General features: G+C 45.3%; 1 protein-coding gene across 7 annotated transcripts in view; it reads left to right on the forward strand.

Moving 5' to 3' along the window:
• Positions 1-1,622: 1,622 nt before the first annotated feature.
• FARP2 (FERM, ARH/RhoGEF and pleckstrin domain protein 2) overlaps positions 1,623-15,560 on the forward strand; it is a 111,149-nt gene continuing 97,211 nt past the window's right edge. For all 7 annotated transcript variants that reach the window (XM_080669810.1, XM_080669809.1, XM_080669811.1 and 4 more), the window contains exon 1: positions 1,623-1,697. The gene's annotated coding sequence lies outside the window, so the exon portion shown is untranslated. The remainder of the gene's footprint in view (positions 1,698-15,560) is intronic.

The raw sequence follows: 15,560 nt of genomic DNA on the forward strand, positions 1-15,560 counted from the left end.
CTTGTGGGTGTGGTGGAGTAATGGTTAATTTGCATAATACTCTTATTAGATAGAATGATCTAATCTCCTACATAAAGTGAAAGAAGGTCTGATAAAACTTAGCACTAGTAAGAGTTCAATGATGTCTACTCACTAATAAATTTTACTTAGGGCTCTGGCCAGATAGCTATCTCCGTTGGTTAGAGCATCCTCATGGTACACCAAGTTGCAGGCTCAATCCTCAGGGTACATACAAAAATCAACCAATGAATGCATCAATAAGTGGGCATGCAAATTGATGTTTCTCTAAAATCAATAAAAATTTTACAAAAAATTTTAGTGATAAAAATCTCATTCACTGTGGCAGCGGCTACTAAATACCTGGAAGTACAATGAATAACAAATAGAAACCATATCTATTCTGAATATTACTAAGATCAGTAAGGAAAGTTCCTCTACAATTAAACATTTTTAAAACCTGGACTATAAGGCTGCCCACTGGGTAGTGAAGCTCCCGCTGTCTCTAGTTCCTTCTCTCGGCCCCCTATGGTAGGCAGTATGCAAGCTGCAGCCTCCACAGGGTCACCCGCCCTATAACCAGGCTCTCCAGTTTGCAGTCCCCCATGGCGCTATGCACCTGTTGTGGGGTGGGGTTAGTGGGGCTTTGTACCACCCTAGGGGCAGTGAGTGCAGCCGCTGGGGGTACTGACGTGGGGGCTGGCGGTGGCGTCACTGGGGCCCGTTAAGAGGGAAGTCCCAGAGGGAGCTGTGGAGGGCTTGGGGGGTCAGGAGGAAGGAGGGTCTCTGCCTCGCCTGGGACCTGAGCCTCCCCTACTCGGAGCGACACTTACTCCCATCTCGGCTTTTCGGAAACGAGGTGTTGGGCATGGCTCAAGAGTGGGGAGCACTGTAGAAGTCGCCTCAAAGGTGACCCCAGTCGGTTTTGGAGTAATCCCCTCTACAGCCTTAGCGGGTAAAGCCGCGGTGCCAGGACCACACCCACCTCGGAGGGCACTTTGGGTGTGGCCTTTAAGCGTGCGCAGTTCATTCACCGAGCCTCTACGAGAAGTAGTATGAGCTCCTGCGAGCCGGGAGGGGGCGGTAGTGTAACATTTCCATACTTGGGTCGGGGTTGGGGAAGCAGGAGTGGTCCTCAAAGGCTGAAAGGCCGCGGTTCTCCTCCAAGAGGAATGAATCTCTGCCGCATCACATCCTCCTGTTACACTCGGTGCCCTTAGGCTACGGTCTCGGTAGCCCTAGGAGTGCAATGGGTGGAATTTAAGAAGGATGACACCGCCGGTAGCGGAGGGAGCCTCTAGGAGGGGAACCGCGCCGGGCCCTCAGAGGCAAAGCCCCGCCCAGACCCAAGTCCAGGCCCCGCCCAGGACCGAGTCCGGGTTCAGCCCAGCGAGCCCGAGGCCCTGCTCCCTAGTCGAAGCCACGCCCAGGACAGAGTCCGACTTAGAGAGCCGAGTTTCTGATGATTTGCATTAGAATCCACAGAGGCCCCTCCGCCTCCCCGCCCACTCCAGGTCCGTTCACCAATCAGAATTCAATGCCGCGCTTCCAGACAAGCCAATCGGCGGCGTGTCCGCGGGGGAGGGGGTGGGGCTCCGGGCTGGGGCGGGGGCGCGGCGCGGCCCGCGGGCAGTCGGGAGCGGGCGGAGCCGGCGGAGGACCGGAGGACGCTGCTGGAGACTGCACGGGCGGTCTGGCGGGTGAGGACTCGGGGCTGCAAGGACGCGGGGGCGGGTGGCGGAAGCCGAGGCCGAGTGTCTGGGCAGGGCGTGCGTTTGTACCGCGGCGTCCCGGGCGCCTCATACAGCGGTCCACCAGAGGAGTCCACGCCCGCGCTCGCGAGGCCTTCTAGGATGGCGGGCCCCGTGAGAGGAGGGCCATGTGTGGGGAGCACACCGCCTGAGGCCTGTGGTGCCCCGGAAGGGCCCCGCGTGGAGCCCGTGGGTGGGCGGGGCGCAGAGTGACCCGTGGTGTGATGGTAGTGCCCAACGTGGAGTCTCCGGTGTGCCCCGCGTGGAGGCGCGGGAGCGGGTGGGACGGAGAGTGCCCCGCGCGGAGGCCCAGATGTGCACTGTGGAGGCCTGCGCAGAGCCACAGGTGGCAGCTGCCCCTGGTTGGCGTGGACCAGGCCCTTCTTGGCCTTTCCTTATATTGTATCTTAAAGGTAGAATTCGGTGTTAGGTATTAAAGTTTTTACTCCACTGAGGTCTGGAAATATTGTACTCCTAAGGCAGTGGGGAGCCTTCTAAAGGAAAACCATGAAGGGTGGGACCAGGATATGGTCCAGGATATTTCCATCACACAAACATCTTTTTCATTTACCCTGGTCCTAGTCAGTAATGCCTGTGAAAAAACAAAACAGGCATGTTGATGGAAATAACGTCAAAACATAATGTAAGGAAAAAATGGGAAGACTTACGACCCAGGGCTAAATCTTTAGAGAGTAGTTTTTCTTTCTACCTTAGTTTTGTTTGTTTCCATGAGGTAGCTTTGGCTGGACCACTATGGAAATGTTTGATAACCATCAGGTGGCCCTGGGTTAGAGTGTAGACTGTGTTGCAACAGAGGACACAGATTTTCTCGATGCCAGCGAGATGGGAGAAGACATTTGAGGTAGCACCATGGAGTGACCTTTACTTGTAGACCAAATATAATTTTAATTTTCTGTAACTGCTATTTTTTGAAACATTTTTCTGAGTTCCTGGACACCAGAAGACATAATTCTGTGTTGAGTTGTGAATCGTGTCATGCTGGTTGTTTTGTTTGGTTCTTTCAAAATCTGCAGAGATGTGGCCAGTTTGCATGGCACCATTTTAAAGGAGAGGCAATGGAGTAATTGGTATGGGCCCTGCCCCATTTACTGCACATTCATGGCCCAGTTTGCACGGATGTGCATCCTCTGAACTGCACAAGTTCGGGCTCATTTACACACGTGAACATCTTTTCGTAGTGGACTTCCAAGTTCTTTGTGTACTAATTCCTTTCCCAAAGAAGTTTATATGGTATTAGTTTATTGCTGCCTCAACAAGGTTCCTTGTTGATAAAATGGGGTTAAATTTACCTCAGAGGGTTGTTGTGAGGACTGATAGGATAGCTGCTAGCAAGATGCTTGGTACATAGTCAGTGCTTAATAAATGTTAGCCATTCTGTCTCAGGTGAAAGATTAGTCTGAGTAGACAGCGAGAAGTGGACGGGATTTAAGCAGTTATCCTGCATGGAGGGTCCACCAGAATATAACACTGAATTGACAAAGCAAAGACTGATGCAGGAATAATTCTATGCAAGTTCTTTAAACCCATATAGACACAAGGAATTCTGTCTTCCTTTCTAAACACTCCTACCATAGTCACATCAACACCTCTATACTCAGACAGTAAGAGGTTTTTCTTATTGCTGCTTCCCCTTTCAGGTTTGTTTGCATTTTTCCTTTACCCGCTTTCTTATCAGCTTACCAATGGGTCATGAGCTTACTGCACACAGAATAGTGTTAGGTATGCAGGAAAACCGCAGTCACTCCAGGTTTTACCTTGGCAGCAGACTAAAAAAGGTGAGGGTTCCACAAAACTTAATATGAAAAAATCCCAGTGTTTGGTGAGTTTCTAGGGAGCAGTTACATTGATGGTGATTCTGTAAATTGAGCTAATCTTTTTGGAGAGCAACTGGCAGTATGTGATAATGACTGTGATTTTGGAATTCCAGTTTTTAAAACAAATTCCAATATGCATAGAATAGCACTCCACAGCCAATAAGCATGTTCTGGCAACCCCATTCTTGTCCTTCCCCCCCAAAACATTTGAAATGTGTTTAAAAAACATGGCTTAACCAAAAAAGGCGAAATTGTGTACACAGCAATTATATGTTGTAAAAATATGTGAGGACGTGGACAAGGATCAAAAGTGAAATTAGAATGATATAAGTAGTTTTATTTAGAGTCGTAGGATTGTTTTACCCCTAAACTGGTATTTGGTTTATAGCCATTTTAAAATTCAAATGCAAAATGTTACTGCAATGTTGTAGGTAGTAGGATGCAGTGATGACTCTTTCTTTAGCCCATCTCTCCCAGCTCATTCTCCTCATTGTTTTCTCAGCTATAGACCAGAAGTAGGTGTGAAATTGCATCCAGACCTCTTAGGTTGGGCCATGACACCCTCACTGCCCAGCCCGCCACCCTCACTGCCCAGCCCGCCATGGGCATCCTTGGGACCCCAGCCACACACAGCCTTCCATTCTTACCCAGCAGTCACATGCCTGTGCACACTGCTGGTCTCCTGTCACCTGCAAGGCCCAGCTCCAACTTCAGGCCTGGGAAGCCTCTCTGGGTCAGGGTAGCAGCACTCCCTTCCTCGATGTTACCTTGTACTTTCTGTTCTCTGGTACTGCAGTGGGAAGGTGCTCCTGGCCACTTACATGGTTGTCTCCCCTTCTAGATCTTTGTGTCCCTGTGCTTGCCATCCGGGGTCCTTCAAAGCAGAGAGGAGACAGTACACCATGGAATCAGGGTGGGGTCACTTGCAGAGCTGAGTGACCACAAGCAAGTCACTAATCTTTCTGCACCTGGGTTCCTTGGTCTGTAAATGGGATCCTGAGGGTCAAATGCGATGACATGGAGGAGGGTGTGGCATGGGCTCCTAGCAATGACGGTCACTCAGGATGTGGTGGCTCTTGGAATATGCACCAGGACCTTCTTTAGGCCTGATGCAGGTGCTGTCTTCTCATTGAGGCCTTCCCACTCCCTCTCCACCTGTCAAATCCCATCTGCTTAAGGATAAGTGCAAATTTTTTGCAAAATTTGCCATGGACTTACCACCATTTAGCACATTCTCTTCTTTATATTCTTCCACTATAATGGAAGGGATTTTCTCTCTCTTGTAAAGTCCCATATCCTTAAGCACTTAGACTTGCTTGATATACACTGGGCACTCAATAAAATTAATTAGATTTCATTTGGGGCAAGGGCAGATGCCAAATGTTATGGGGCCTGAAACTTACACAGTTGGGCGAAGGAGGGCCGCTTTAAGACAAGAATACAATGTTACAAATAAAAATTAATTCTGAAAGTGAATAATTAATAAGAATGATAAAAAACAAATAAGTTACAGATTTGAAGAATCTGACCAGGAACACAAATCACTAAATCCCAGAAAATAGCACATTTGTTAATTACCTGATACATGCTATAATACTTTTTCTTTGTGCACTTTTTAATTGCCTCTTCATATGACAGAGAATGAAAAGAATTTAGTGATTCCTTTAGCATAGTTGATAAAAAAAATTTTATTATTGATAGACACAGAAAACATGATTTCACGTATAGACATATTTGCTGTTTCTAGTACAGCTACAGCTGGGTGTCTTGGAAAAGTATGAGTTCTTTTAAATTCTATTTTGCACAATTCCATTCAAAAAAGTAGAAAAGTCTATGGTACATTTATAATTATATTACTACATTATCAATTTTTCTGACAGGAGCGCCACAGGTTTTCAACCCTTGTTTCTGCCCACTGCCCACACACTTCCAATGCTAGCCCTGATGTACTCAGTCTGGTGCTGCAGCCCCCACCTGGCCCTTTGTCTCAGCCCCTGGTGAGTAGGTACAGTGCTATAACAGTATTCCTGGAAGCCACACTTGGCACTGAGATGGCTGGTCATAACTTAAGTATACACAGAAGTAACTGCAAAAAATATAAATGAATCCCATTAAACCTAAAATAAATGTCTCCAACTCATTGCGCCCTTAGCGGGATCTAAGATGCCCCTTCTAAGCAACCTGATACAAAAGGGAAAGGGAGAGAGTGCAAAGAGGCAACAGTCTTAGTCCATTGCAATTAGAATATTTTTTGCAAATTTTACTAAAGGCTCTAATGAAAGGCACAGTTTGCATAGGACCTTGGGAGAGGCAAGTGCAAGTGAGGGGCCAAAAATCTGAGATAGAATAGCTGCTTTTGCAGGGGTAGTTTCTGGCCCTTTGCTTGATGCCAGATGATACAGTAAGCTCATGGGGCGAGGGAGCTCTGAGCATCCTCCAGCCGCCAATGAGAATGTATTTGGGAAGGAGAAAGCACACTAGGCAATTTCACAAACTGTTTAAATTGCTAGGCTTCATTAATGCCTGACTCCTTCACGATTCAAACCCCAGTGGTATTGGTGGTAGTTAACCAGGTGAATGTTGGGGGAACATGTCTCTACAGCCATGGCTGCATAACGACCCAATAAGGGACTTCATATACAACAGTCTCCCAGAAATTTCCTGTCACCCAGTGATGTTGCAGCCATCACAACATCATAGTGCAGTGGTTGGCAAACTGCGGCTCGCGAGCCACATGCGGCTCTTTGGCCCCTCGAGTGTGGCTCTTCCACAAAATACCACAGCCTGAGCGAGTCTATTCTGAAGTAGCAGCGTTAGAAGAAGTTTAAGTTTAAAAAATTTGGCTCTCAAAAGAAATTTCAATTGTACTGTTGATATTTGGCTCTGTTGACTAATGAGTTTGCTGACCACTGTCATAGTGCAACACATTACATGTTTGTGGTGATGCTAGTGTAAAAAAACCTGCCGGGCGTATAAAAGTACAGCACATGCAATTATGTACAGTACATAATACTTGAAAATGGTAATAAATGGCCATGTTACAGGTTTATGTATTTACTGTACTGTTCTTTTTATCATTTTTTTAGAGCAGGGGTGGGGAACTTTTTCTGCCAAGGGCCATTTGTATATTTATAACATCACTCGCAGGCCATACAAAATTATCAGCTTAAAAATTAGCCTGCTGCCCCACCGCGGTGGCTCAGTGGTTGAGTGTCGACCTGTGAACCAGGAGGTCGATTTCCAGTCAGGGCACATGCCCCTGTTGCAGGCTCAATCCCCAGTAGGGGGCATGAAGGAGGCAGCGGATCAATGATTCTCTCTCATCAGTGATGTCTCTCTCTCCTTCCCTCTCCTTTCTTCTCTGAAATCAATAAAAATAAATTAGCCTACTATGTCTGGTCAAACATATAATTAACTCACCCCTAATACTTTGGCAGGGCTAGACCAAATGATTTCGCCGATCTTATATGGCCCATGGGCTGGACGTTCCCCATCCCTGTTTTAGAGTGTACTCTTCCTACTTATAAAAAAAAAATGTTTGCTATAAAGCAGCAGCTGTGTTACACTGACCGCAGCCTCATACATCTGTGTTTATTGTCTCTTGATAGCATCATTTTCTCTTGTGCATGATTTAATCTCATGGTGTTTTGCCCAGTAACATGCTGTCCAGGCTAGTAAACTGGGAACAATAGACTGTCCCATATAGGTTTGTGTATGTGCTTCTATGATTTTTGCACCACCAAATCAGCTAATGATGCATTTCTTAGACTGTATCCCAGTCATTAACAGCACATGACTGTACCTGAACAAGAAATCTATTCTGGTGTTCGAAAATATTAATTTTTATTTAAGTGAACTAATTTATTTAATTTTTAAATGGATTTTAGAGAGAGGAAGGGAGCGAGAGAAAGAACAAGAAACAACAGTGTGAGAGAGGAACATCGACCGGTTGCCTTCCATATGCACCCCGACTGGGGTCAAACCCACAACCTGGGTATGTGTCCTAACCGAGAATTGAACCTGCCACCTTTCAGTGTAGGGGACAATGCTCTAACCAACTGAGCCGCAACAACCAGGGTTAAATGAACTATTTTAGAAAGAAGAGCAAGCACAACTAGAAGAAAGATGGAATACTTCTTCCTGCTTTCTCTTGGCAGGTGAACACACTATAAGTAACCCTACGAGTGAAGACTTCTAAAGCAGGTTGTAATTAACCAGTAGTCTGCAGAAAAGCCATCTGATTTCAATAGTAATGGCAATTTGAAAAGTACAGATTATTGGAAGAAAGGAAATAGAAATCAACTCTCTTCCCTCTCCCAGAGATAACCACTGTAGACATGGTTTAGTGTGCACGGATGTCAAGGTCTGGTTCCAAGAAGGCAGAATGTGCACACTCCACGCTGACTCTCCCACTGACTGTAGCTAGAGAGCCTGGACAGCTGCATGGAGCTATTTGGGGACTCTGATAAGTAAATGGTGACAGGCGGATTGGGGACAAAGGCCAGAATTTAAAGTACACTGCACCAACAGGGAGGTTCCTGTTTTTCTCTCAGCATCCCCAGCCAGGTCTTCAGATATCTGAAACCTAGAGATGGGCACAGGTGGGAGCAAGGAGAGCTGCAGGAGAAGAGAGAGGGTGAAGAAAGCCATTCTTGTCCTTTCCCTCCTTGTCCTCCACTCAGTCCTGTGGCAGCAGGAGCCTACAGACACTTGAATCTCACAGAGAGTGTCTCCCTCACCTCCTGCAGCTTGGTCCCAGACATGGATATGGTCACAGGAAATGACTAAAGCCCCAGGTTTCTGGCTGGAGGATTGAGGAGAGCTCCAGGCAACTGGAAAGTACACAAGGGAGATTTTGGAGAGGGAGGAGCTCGGAAAAGTGACCCAAGTGGTTTATGAACTTTGGGGCTGAACACTGAGCTGTGCTGACATGGGTCTGACCCTGACCAACTTGCCAGAGACTTTGGCAACTCAAATAATGGAAACAATGCTAGCCAATCAGTTGTGGTACACGGGAGGACAGAGCCTCTGCAGATGAGCTGAAGCCAACTACAGCCTGGAGATGGCTGGTCGGGACTTGCAGCCTGCACCCAGCCAGGCCAGTGCCTGCCAAAGCAAAAGTACCAGCATTCTGCATTGAATTTAAACAAGACCCAAGGTCTCATAACACATTTTTTTAAATGTCCAGGATACAATTCAAAATTACCCAGCATATGCAGAACCAGGAAAATGCCACCTCACAAGAGAAAAGTCAAACGAAAGCTGAAATACTGCAGGTGTTGGAATTACTTGATGAAGACTTGGAATAGGCAAAAATTGGGCCTTCAAGACCTTCATCCACTAGTATCACTTCTGGGACATGTTAAGTTATGCTGCAAAAGCTCTTTACAGATGTAATTTAGGGTCCCAATCAGCTAATCTTAAAAGAGAGGTGTCCTGGATCATCCAGCAGGGCCTCATCTATTTCCACAAGTCTTTAAAAGCAGATCTCATTCCCCACCTGCAGCAGAAGGGATGGCCGAGAGAGTGGAAGCCTGAGAAGCATTCAGCATGCTGCCGCTGAAGATTGAGGAAGCCATGGGGTACAGGCAGCTCCAGAAGCATGGACTGGGGGCCTCAGTCCTGTATCCAAGCAGAACTGAACAAGCCCAGAAGTACCTTCTTCCCAGAGCAGCCACATAAGACCCTAAGCCGGTTGACACCCTGACTTAGACCTTATGGGACCTTAGGCAGAGAACCCTGCTGGTCCATACACATCCAGACTGCCAACCCACAGAAACTGAAATAATAAAAGGCTGTTATTTTAAGAGGCTAAGTTTGTGGTAAGTTGTTATGGTTGCAATAAAAAAAAAACTAAAACACACTTTAAAGCAGCTATTATTGAAATGTTCCAAGAAGTAAGGGTACTCTTGAAACAAGTGGAAAGATAGAAAGTTTTAGCCAAAAAAAAAAAAAGAAAGAAAGCTATAAAGAAAAACAAGTTGGAATTTTAGAACTGAAAAATACAATAACTGAAATAAAATGGAGGTGACAAAGGAAACAGTGAATTTATAATGCATGCTGTATTTTTTTACGTCAAATTTTTTTGTTGTTGTTTTTTAATCTTGAAGAATTTGCCTTATGTTACCTTGGCCTGGGAGCCAGGATACTGGCTGCTGGTCTCTCCTCGCCATTGATTGGATCTATGGCCTTCAGCAAGAGTCTTCATTCTCTGGCACTGGTTTCTGGTGGATAGGGAGGGCCTGAGCCAGCATTTCATTGTGTAGGAACCTCACACACGCCCTATCAGCTGTGCACTATTCCAGGGGATCCTTAAATCCTTATATACATTGAAACTTGTTGCTAGACCTGTTTGTTTTTAACTTATGGAAAATTCCAAACATTTACAAAAGTGGGGATAAATATATCAAACCCAGCTTCAGTAGTCAACATATGGGCAAGTAGATTGGGGTTTTTGTTTGTTTGTTTGATCTATATAGTCCCTTCCATCTTACTATATTAAAGTAAATCCTAGACATTATTGCATTTTATCTGTTATATATACACAATACCATTAAGAAAATTAACAGTACTTTATAATATATAATATCCAGTTACTATTCACATTTCCCTGATTGTTCCATAAATATTTGATTCAGGATTCAAATAAGGTCCACATCTGACAGGTAACATCCCTTCTAATAAAGAGGTAATATGCTAATTGACCATCACATCCTCACAAAGATGGTGGCACCCACAGCCAATAAGAAGGGAATATGCTAATTGACTGCCATGCCCTCAAAGATGGTGGCACCCAGTCTCCTCAGCCCTGCCAGGGCAGCAGGCGTGCAGCACAGCCAGGCCCGCCCCCAGGCGGGTCCACCGCTCTGCACGCCTGCCTCCGGAGTCCCCCAGTCCCCTCAGCCCTGCAGCTGCCCAGGGCCAGCCCGAGGCACAAGCAAGCCTTGGATTGTGGCTGCACAGCCACCCAGGGCTGGCCCGAGGTGCAGGCAAGCCTCAGATGGCAGCTGCCTAGCCTCCCAGGGCTGCCTGAGGCTCAGGTAACCAGGACCGGCCAAGGCTTGCACTGTGGGCAGTGGCAGCAGCAGAGGTGAGGCAACCCCTGAGGGGTCAGGCTGGGCTGAGGGACCCCCCCCTCCAGTGCATGAATTTTCATGCACCAGGCCTCTAGTCCTATATAATAAAAGTGTAGTATGCAAATTGTCCCCTCAACCAGTGTTCTTTCAGGAGTTTGACCAGGGGGTGGGCTGGCCACTGGCAGCAGCAGCAGCAGGCAGCTGGGGGAAGGGAGGGAGTACCTGGCTGGCAGCCACTAGGGACCCTACCAGTGCACAAATTTCATGCACTTGGCCTCTAGTCTTTTAATAGTTTATTTCCTCCCCACTTTCTTTGCCATTTATTGAAGAAATGAGGTCATTTTTTTCATGGAATATGCCACATTCTGGTTTCACTTGTAGTCCTAATCATTAGGATACATTTTATTAGTGAAGTATAACGAAGTTACTAAGTTTTATTTTTTTTAAATTTAATCTTTATTGTTCAGATTATTACAATTGTTCCTCTTTTTCCCCCCATAGCTCCCCTCCACCTGGTTCCAACCCCACCCTCTGCCCTTACCCCCAACCCCCGCACTGTCCTCATCCATAGGTGTACAATTTTTGTCCAGTCTCTTCCTGCACCCCCACACCCCTTTCCCCCTGAGGATTGTCCGTCCACTCCCTTTCTATGCCCCTGATTCTATTATATTCACCAGTTTATTCTGTTCATCAGATTTTTTTATTCACTTGATTTTTAGATTCACTTGTTGATAGATATGTATTGGTTGTTCATAATTTTTATCTTTACTTTTTTCAACTTCCTCTTCTTAAAGAATACCTTTCAGCACTTCATATAATACTGGTTTGGCGGTGATGAACTCCTTTAGCTTTTTCTTATCTGTGAAGCTCTTTATCTGACCTTCAATTCTAAATGCTAATTTTGCTGGGTAGAGTAATCTTGGTTGTAGATTCTTGCTATTCATCACTTTGAATATTTCTTGCCACTCCCATCTGGCCTGCATAGTTTCTGTTGAGAAATCAGCTGACAGTCATATGGGTGCTCCCTTGTAGGTAACTAACTGTTTTTCTCTTGCTGCTTTTAATATTTTCTCTTTGTCTTTTGCTCTTGCCATTTTAATTATGATGTGTCTTGGTGTGGTCCTCTTTGGATTCCTTTTGTTTGGGGTCCTCTTTGGATTCCTTTTGTTTGGGGTTCTCTGTGCTTCCTGGACTTGTAAGTCTATTTCTTTCACCAGGTGGGGGAAGTTTTCAGTCATTATTTCTTCAAATAGGTTTTCAGTATCTTGCTCTCTCCTTCTAGCACCCCCATAATTCTGATGTTGGTACACTTGAAGTTGTCCCAGAGGCTCCTTACACTGTCTTCATATTTTTGGATTTTTTCTTTTTGCTTTTCCGGTTGAGTGTTTTTTGCTTCTTTGTATTTCATATCTTTGACTTGATTCTTGCGATTCTCTAGTCTGCTGTTAGATTTCTGTATAATGTTTTTTATTTCAGTCAGTGTATGCTTAATTTCTAGTTGGTCCTTTTTCATATCTTTGAGGATCTCGCTAAATTTATCAGCCTTTTCTAGAAAATTCTTGAAAAACCTTATAACCGTGGTTTTGAACTCTATATCCATTCGTTTGCTTTCCTCCATTTCTTTCATTTGTCATCTGTTTCTTTGTCTCCGCATTTTGGCTGCTTCCCTGAGTTGATAGAGTGGCTTGTGTGCTATGTGTCCTATAGGGCCCAGTGGCTTAGCCTCCCCAGTTACCCGAGGTGGACACTCTTGGTGCACCCCTTTGTGGGCTGTTGTAGTTAAGCCTTGATTGTTGTAATTAAGTCTTGTTGTAGTTAAGCCTTGATTGTTGTTGGTCTCACTGGGAGGAATTGACCTCCAGGCCAATTGGCTGTGAGGATCAGCTGTGTCTACGCTGGGAGAAATTCTGTCGAAGTTACTAAGTTTTAAAGTCACTTGAACTAATTCTCTTTGTAGTTTAGCCACTGTTTTAATGTACAGTGAGGATCATCTGTCTCATTTTGTTTGAAATTTTAGGGCTGGCTTTTCTAAAACACTGATTTAATTTTGCTTTCTAATCATATAAGAACATTTACAAGGTTCCCAAGTCAAAATGACTAAACATAGTATATCAGAAGTGGCTTCCACGATGCCTTCCCAACGCTCCCCCACACTCACTCGCCGCCCCCTGGTCCCCTGCCCAATGCCTACCTGTCTCATTAGTTTCTGGTTTATCCTTCAGTCTTGTTTGAATATAAGCAAATGCTTGTGTTTATATTCCTCCTCCTCTGACAGAAATTAGTGTGCCAAACACCTGCTTTCACATCAAAGCAGTGTACTGGTATAGACATCCTTCTGACTTTGTGAAGATTTAATGGTGAATTGGGCGACTTCATATTTTTTTAAAAAAGTGTTGAGAATCAGTGAGCTATCCAAATTCATTTCAGCTCTTAAAACTTTATTGTTCACGCCCTGGCTAGGTACTTGGTTGGTTAGAGCACCGAACCTATACTCCAAGGTTGTGAGTACGGTTCAGGGTCAACCAATGAATGCATAAATAAGTGGAACAACAAATCAATGTATGTTTCTCTCTCCTTCCCCCTCCTCTCTCTCTCTAAAATCAATAAATAAAAACAATTTTTAACTTTATTTTTCAGTTAATAGAATTTTGTTTCATGTAAAGTCAGAATACCTGATGGTAGAAGGTCAAAATTACTGACATCTGTTTAGTGTTCAGGCAATTCTTTTAAAAACCTAGGGAGTATAAGAATTGTAAGGTTTGCAAATACTGGTTACCTAAAATCCTAACAGTGCGGCTGGGCGTGGTGAAATGACCACTCATCCATGGCCAAGTTAGACTTAGATCCCAGGTGCACTGCCTCCAGACCTCCACCCCCTGCCCCCAGGCTACTCTGTGTCCTTCCTTCCTCGTTTCCCATGAGTGCCTGAGTGTCCATCTGATTATTTGGCCTCTTTTATCACAGCCTGGGGACACCTTTCTGTTTTTGTGAGCTGCCTTCAACACCAGAGGTTTTTGAGGTTGGTGACTGTGACTGCCCTTCCTGGTACTTGAGGGCCAGCATTGCCCAGGATGCAGGTTCTTGTCAGTCCTTAGGCTTTACATATGTGGTATTGATCCTGAAGCACCTGCTGGAGCAGGTGTACAGGTGAGTTCCGAAGCGCCCTTCTCCCCAGGTTTTCAGCACCAGATGTGTTTTCTGTGGCTTTCAGCAGATGGGCTGTATCCTGGAGAGGGGGTGTTATGAAGCTGGCCCTGTTCCCTGGGTGGGATGCCCACCCACCCTCCACTGGTCAGCCATTTATTCCTTGTCAGCTCTATGAAGCCTTGCCTAGCAATGCAGGTTCTGACAGTTTTCCTCCAATTCCTTACATTGATTGAATTACTCAGTTGTTTATTCCAAAACCTATCAGCCATGATTAGTAGAAAGGGAATAAAAAGGGTCCCTCTCTTGCTGCATTGTGTTAAAGAGGTAATGCAAGCCAGGGTTGAGAACCAGGGTTGACAATTCCATTTAAATGCCATCAGCGCCAAAAGTTCATTCCCAGCACTGCAATGGGGTTTAGGATATTAAAACGTGCAGGGGAATGAGTGCCATCTTCTGCATCCTTCGTTGGTCACTGTAGAAGTACAACAAGTCCTCACTTAGTCGTCGACAGGTTCTTGGAAATGGTGACATTAAGAGAAACAACCTAAAGTAAACCAGTTTTACCAGCAGCTAATGATATGAATCAGAGTTAAGTTCCACATATTTCTGGTCACAAAAACATCACCAAACTTCTACATAAAGACACCAAACACTTCTAATATTAGACATTGAAATAAACGTCAGCTATACATACATTTGAGAAACATTAATACTAAAAACAAGTAAGGTAACAATTTTCTAACTGCCGGTTTCAGTTCAGGGTCATGGATGGCTGGAGCCTCTCCCAGCAGCTCAGGACGCAAGGTGGGGGTGTCCCCCCACCCCCACATGTGCCCTTCCATCTTAGGGCCACCCATGCGTACAAAGATAGGGACACTGTACATGTACAAAGGGCATTCTCCTTACGTGACATCCCTGGGATTTGGGAGGAGCCCGGAGTTCCCGGAGGAAACCCATATGGACATGGGAGACCGTGCACACTCCACACAGACAGTGGTCCCACTGGGAATGGACTTCTTTCCTCATCAGTGTTGTAAGGAAATGACATTGAACAGACATTGAGAACCTGTTGTGTGTTTTTTGGTCCTCCTAAAAGAAGCAACCAAAAATATTTCATGGAAGGTGGATTTTTTTGGCACAGAGAAATTTGAGCAAGCTCCCTTAGTGTGATTACGGGCTGCTGTGTCTGGGGAGCTGTGAGCTGGTTTTCCAGCAGAGACCGGGAACATGGTGGCCAAGTCCAGGCTGGGCTTGAGTCCTGACTCTGTCACTTCTGAGTTATGTGTTCTGTGGCAGACTTTTGTTTTTACTAGACTTTTTTCTTTTTTTTCTTATTTTTTTTTAGAGCAGTTTTTAGTTCACAGCTAAAGTGAGTGAAGTTATAGAGAATTCCCATATGACCCCTGCCCCATCCCTGGCACAGCCTCCCTGGATATCAACACCCTCCCTCCCCAGGCAACATTTGATACAAATATGCATTGACACATCGTTAGTCAAAGCCTTGGCAGACTTTTGAACCAAATTCTTCCAACTACAAGGTAGAATATGTCTCAAGGTGGTTTTTTAAGTTTTTTATTAAATGAGCATGTACGCATAGGAGCTGAGTTTGTCGTAGGTAGCACTAAATGTCAGTAGTGGAAACTATCCAGCGACCAGCAGTATTTTTAGAAATGAAGACCACAAAGCATTTCAGTCTGGTGGAAGGAAGATGGGAAAATGGGCTGCAGTCCCTTGGAGGTCACTTCTCTCGGGAT

The sequence above is a fragment of the Plecotus auritus genome (assembly GCF_963455305.1).
Source record: "Plecotus auritus genome assembly, chromosome: 5".
Lineage (NCBI taxonomy): Eukaryota > Metazoa > Chordata > Mammalia > Chiroptera > Vespertilionidae > Plecotus > Plecotus auritus.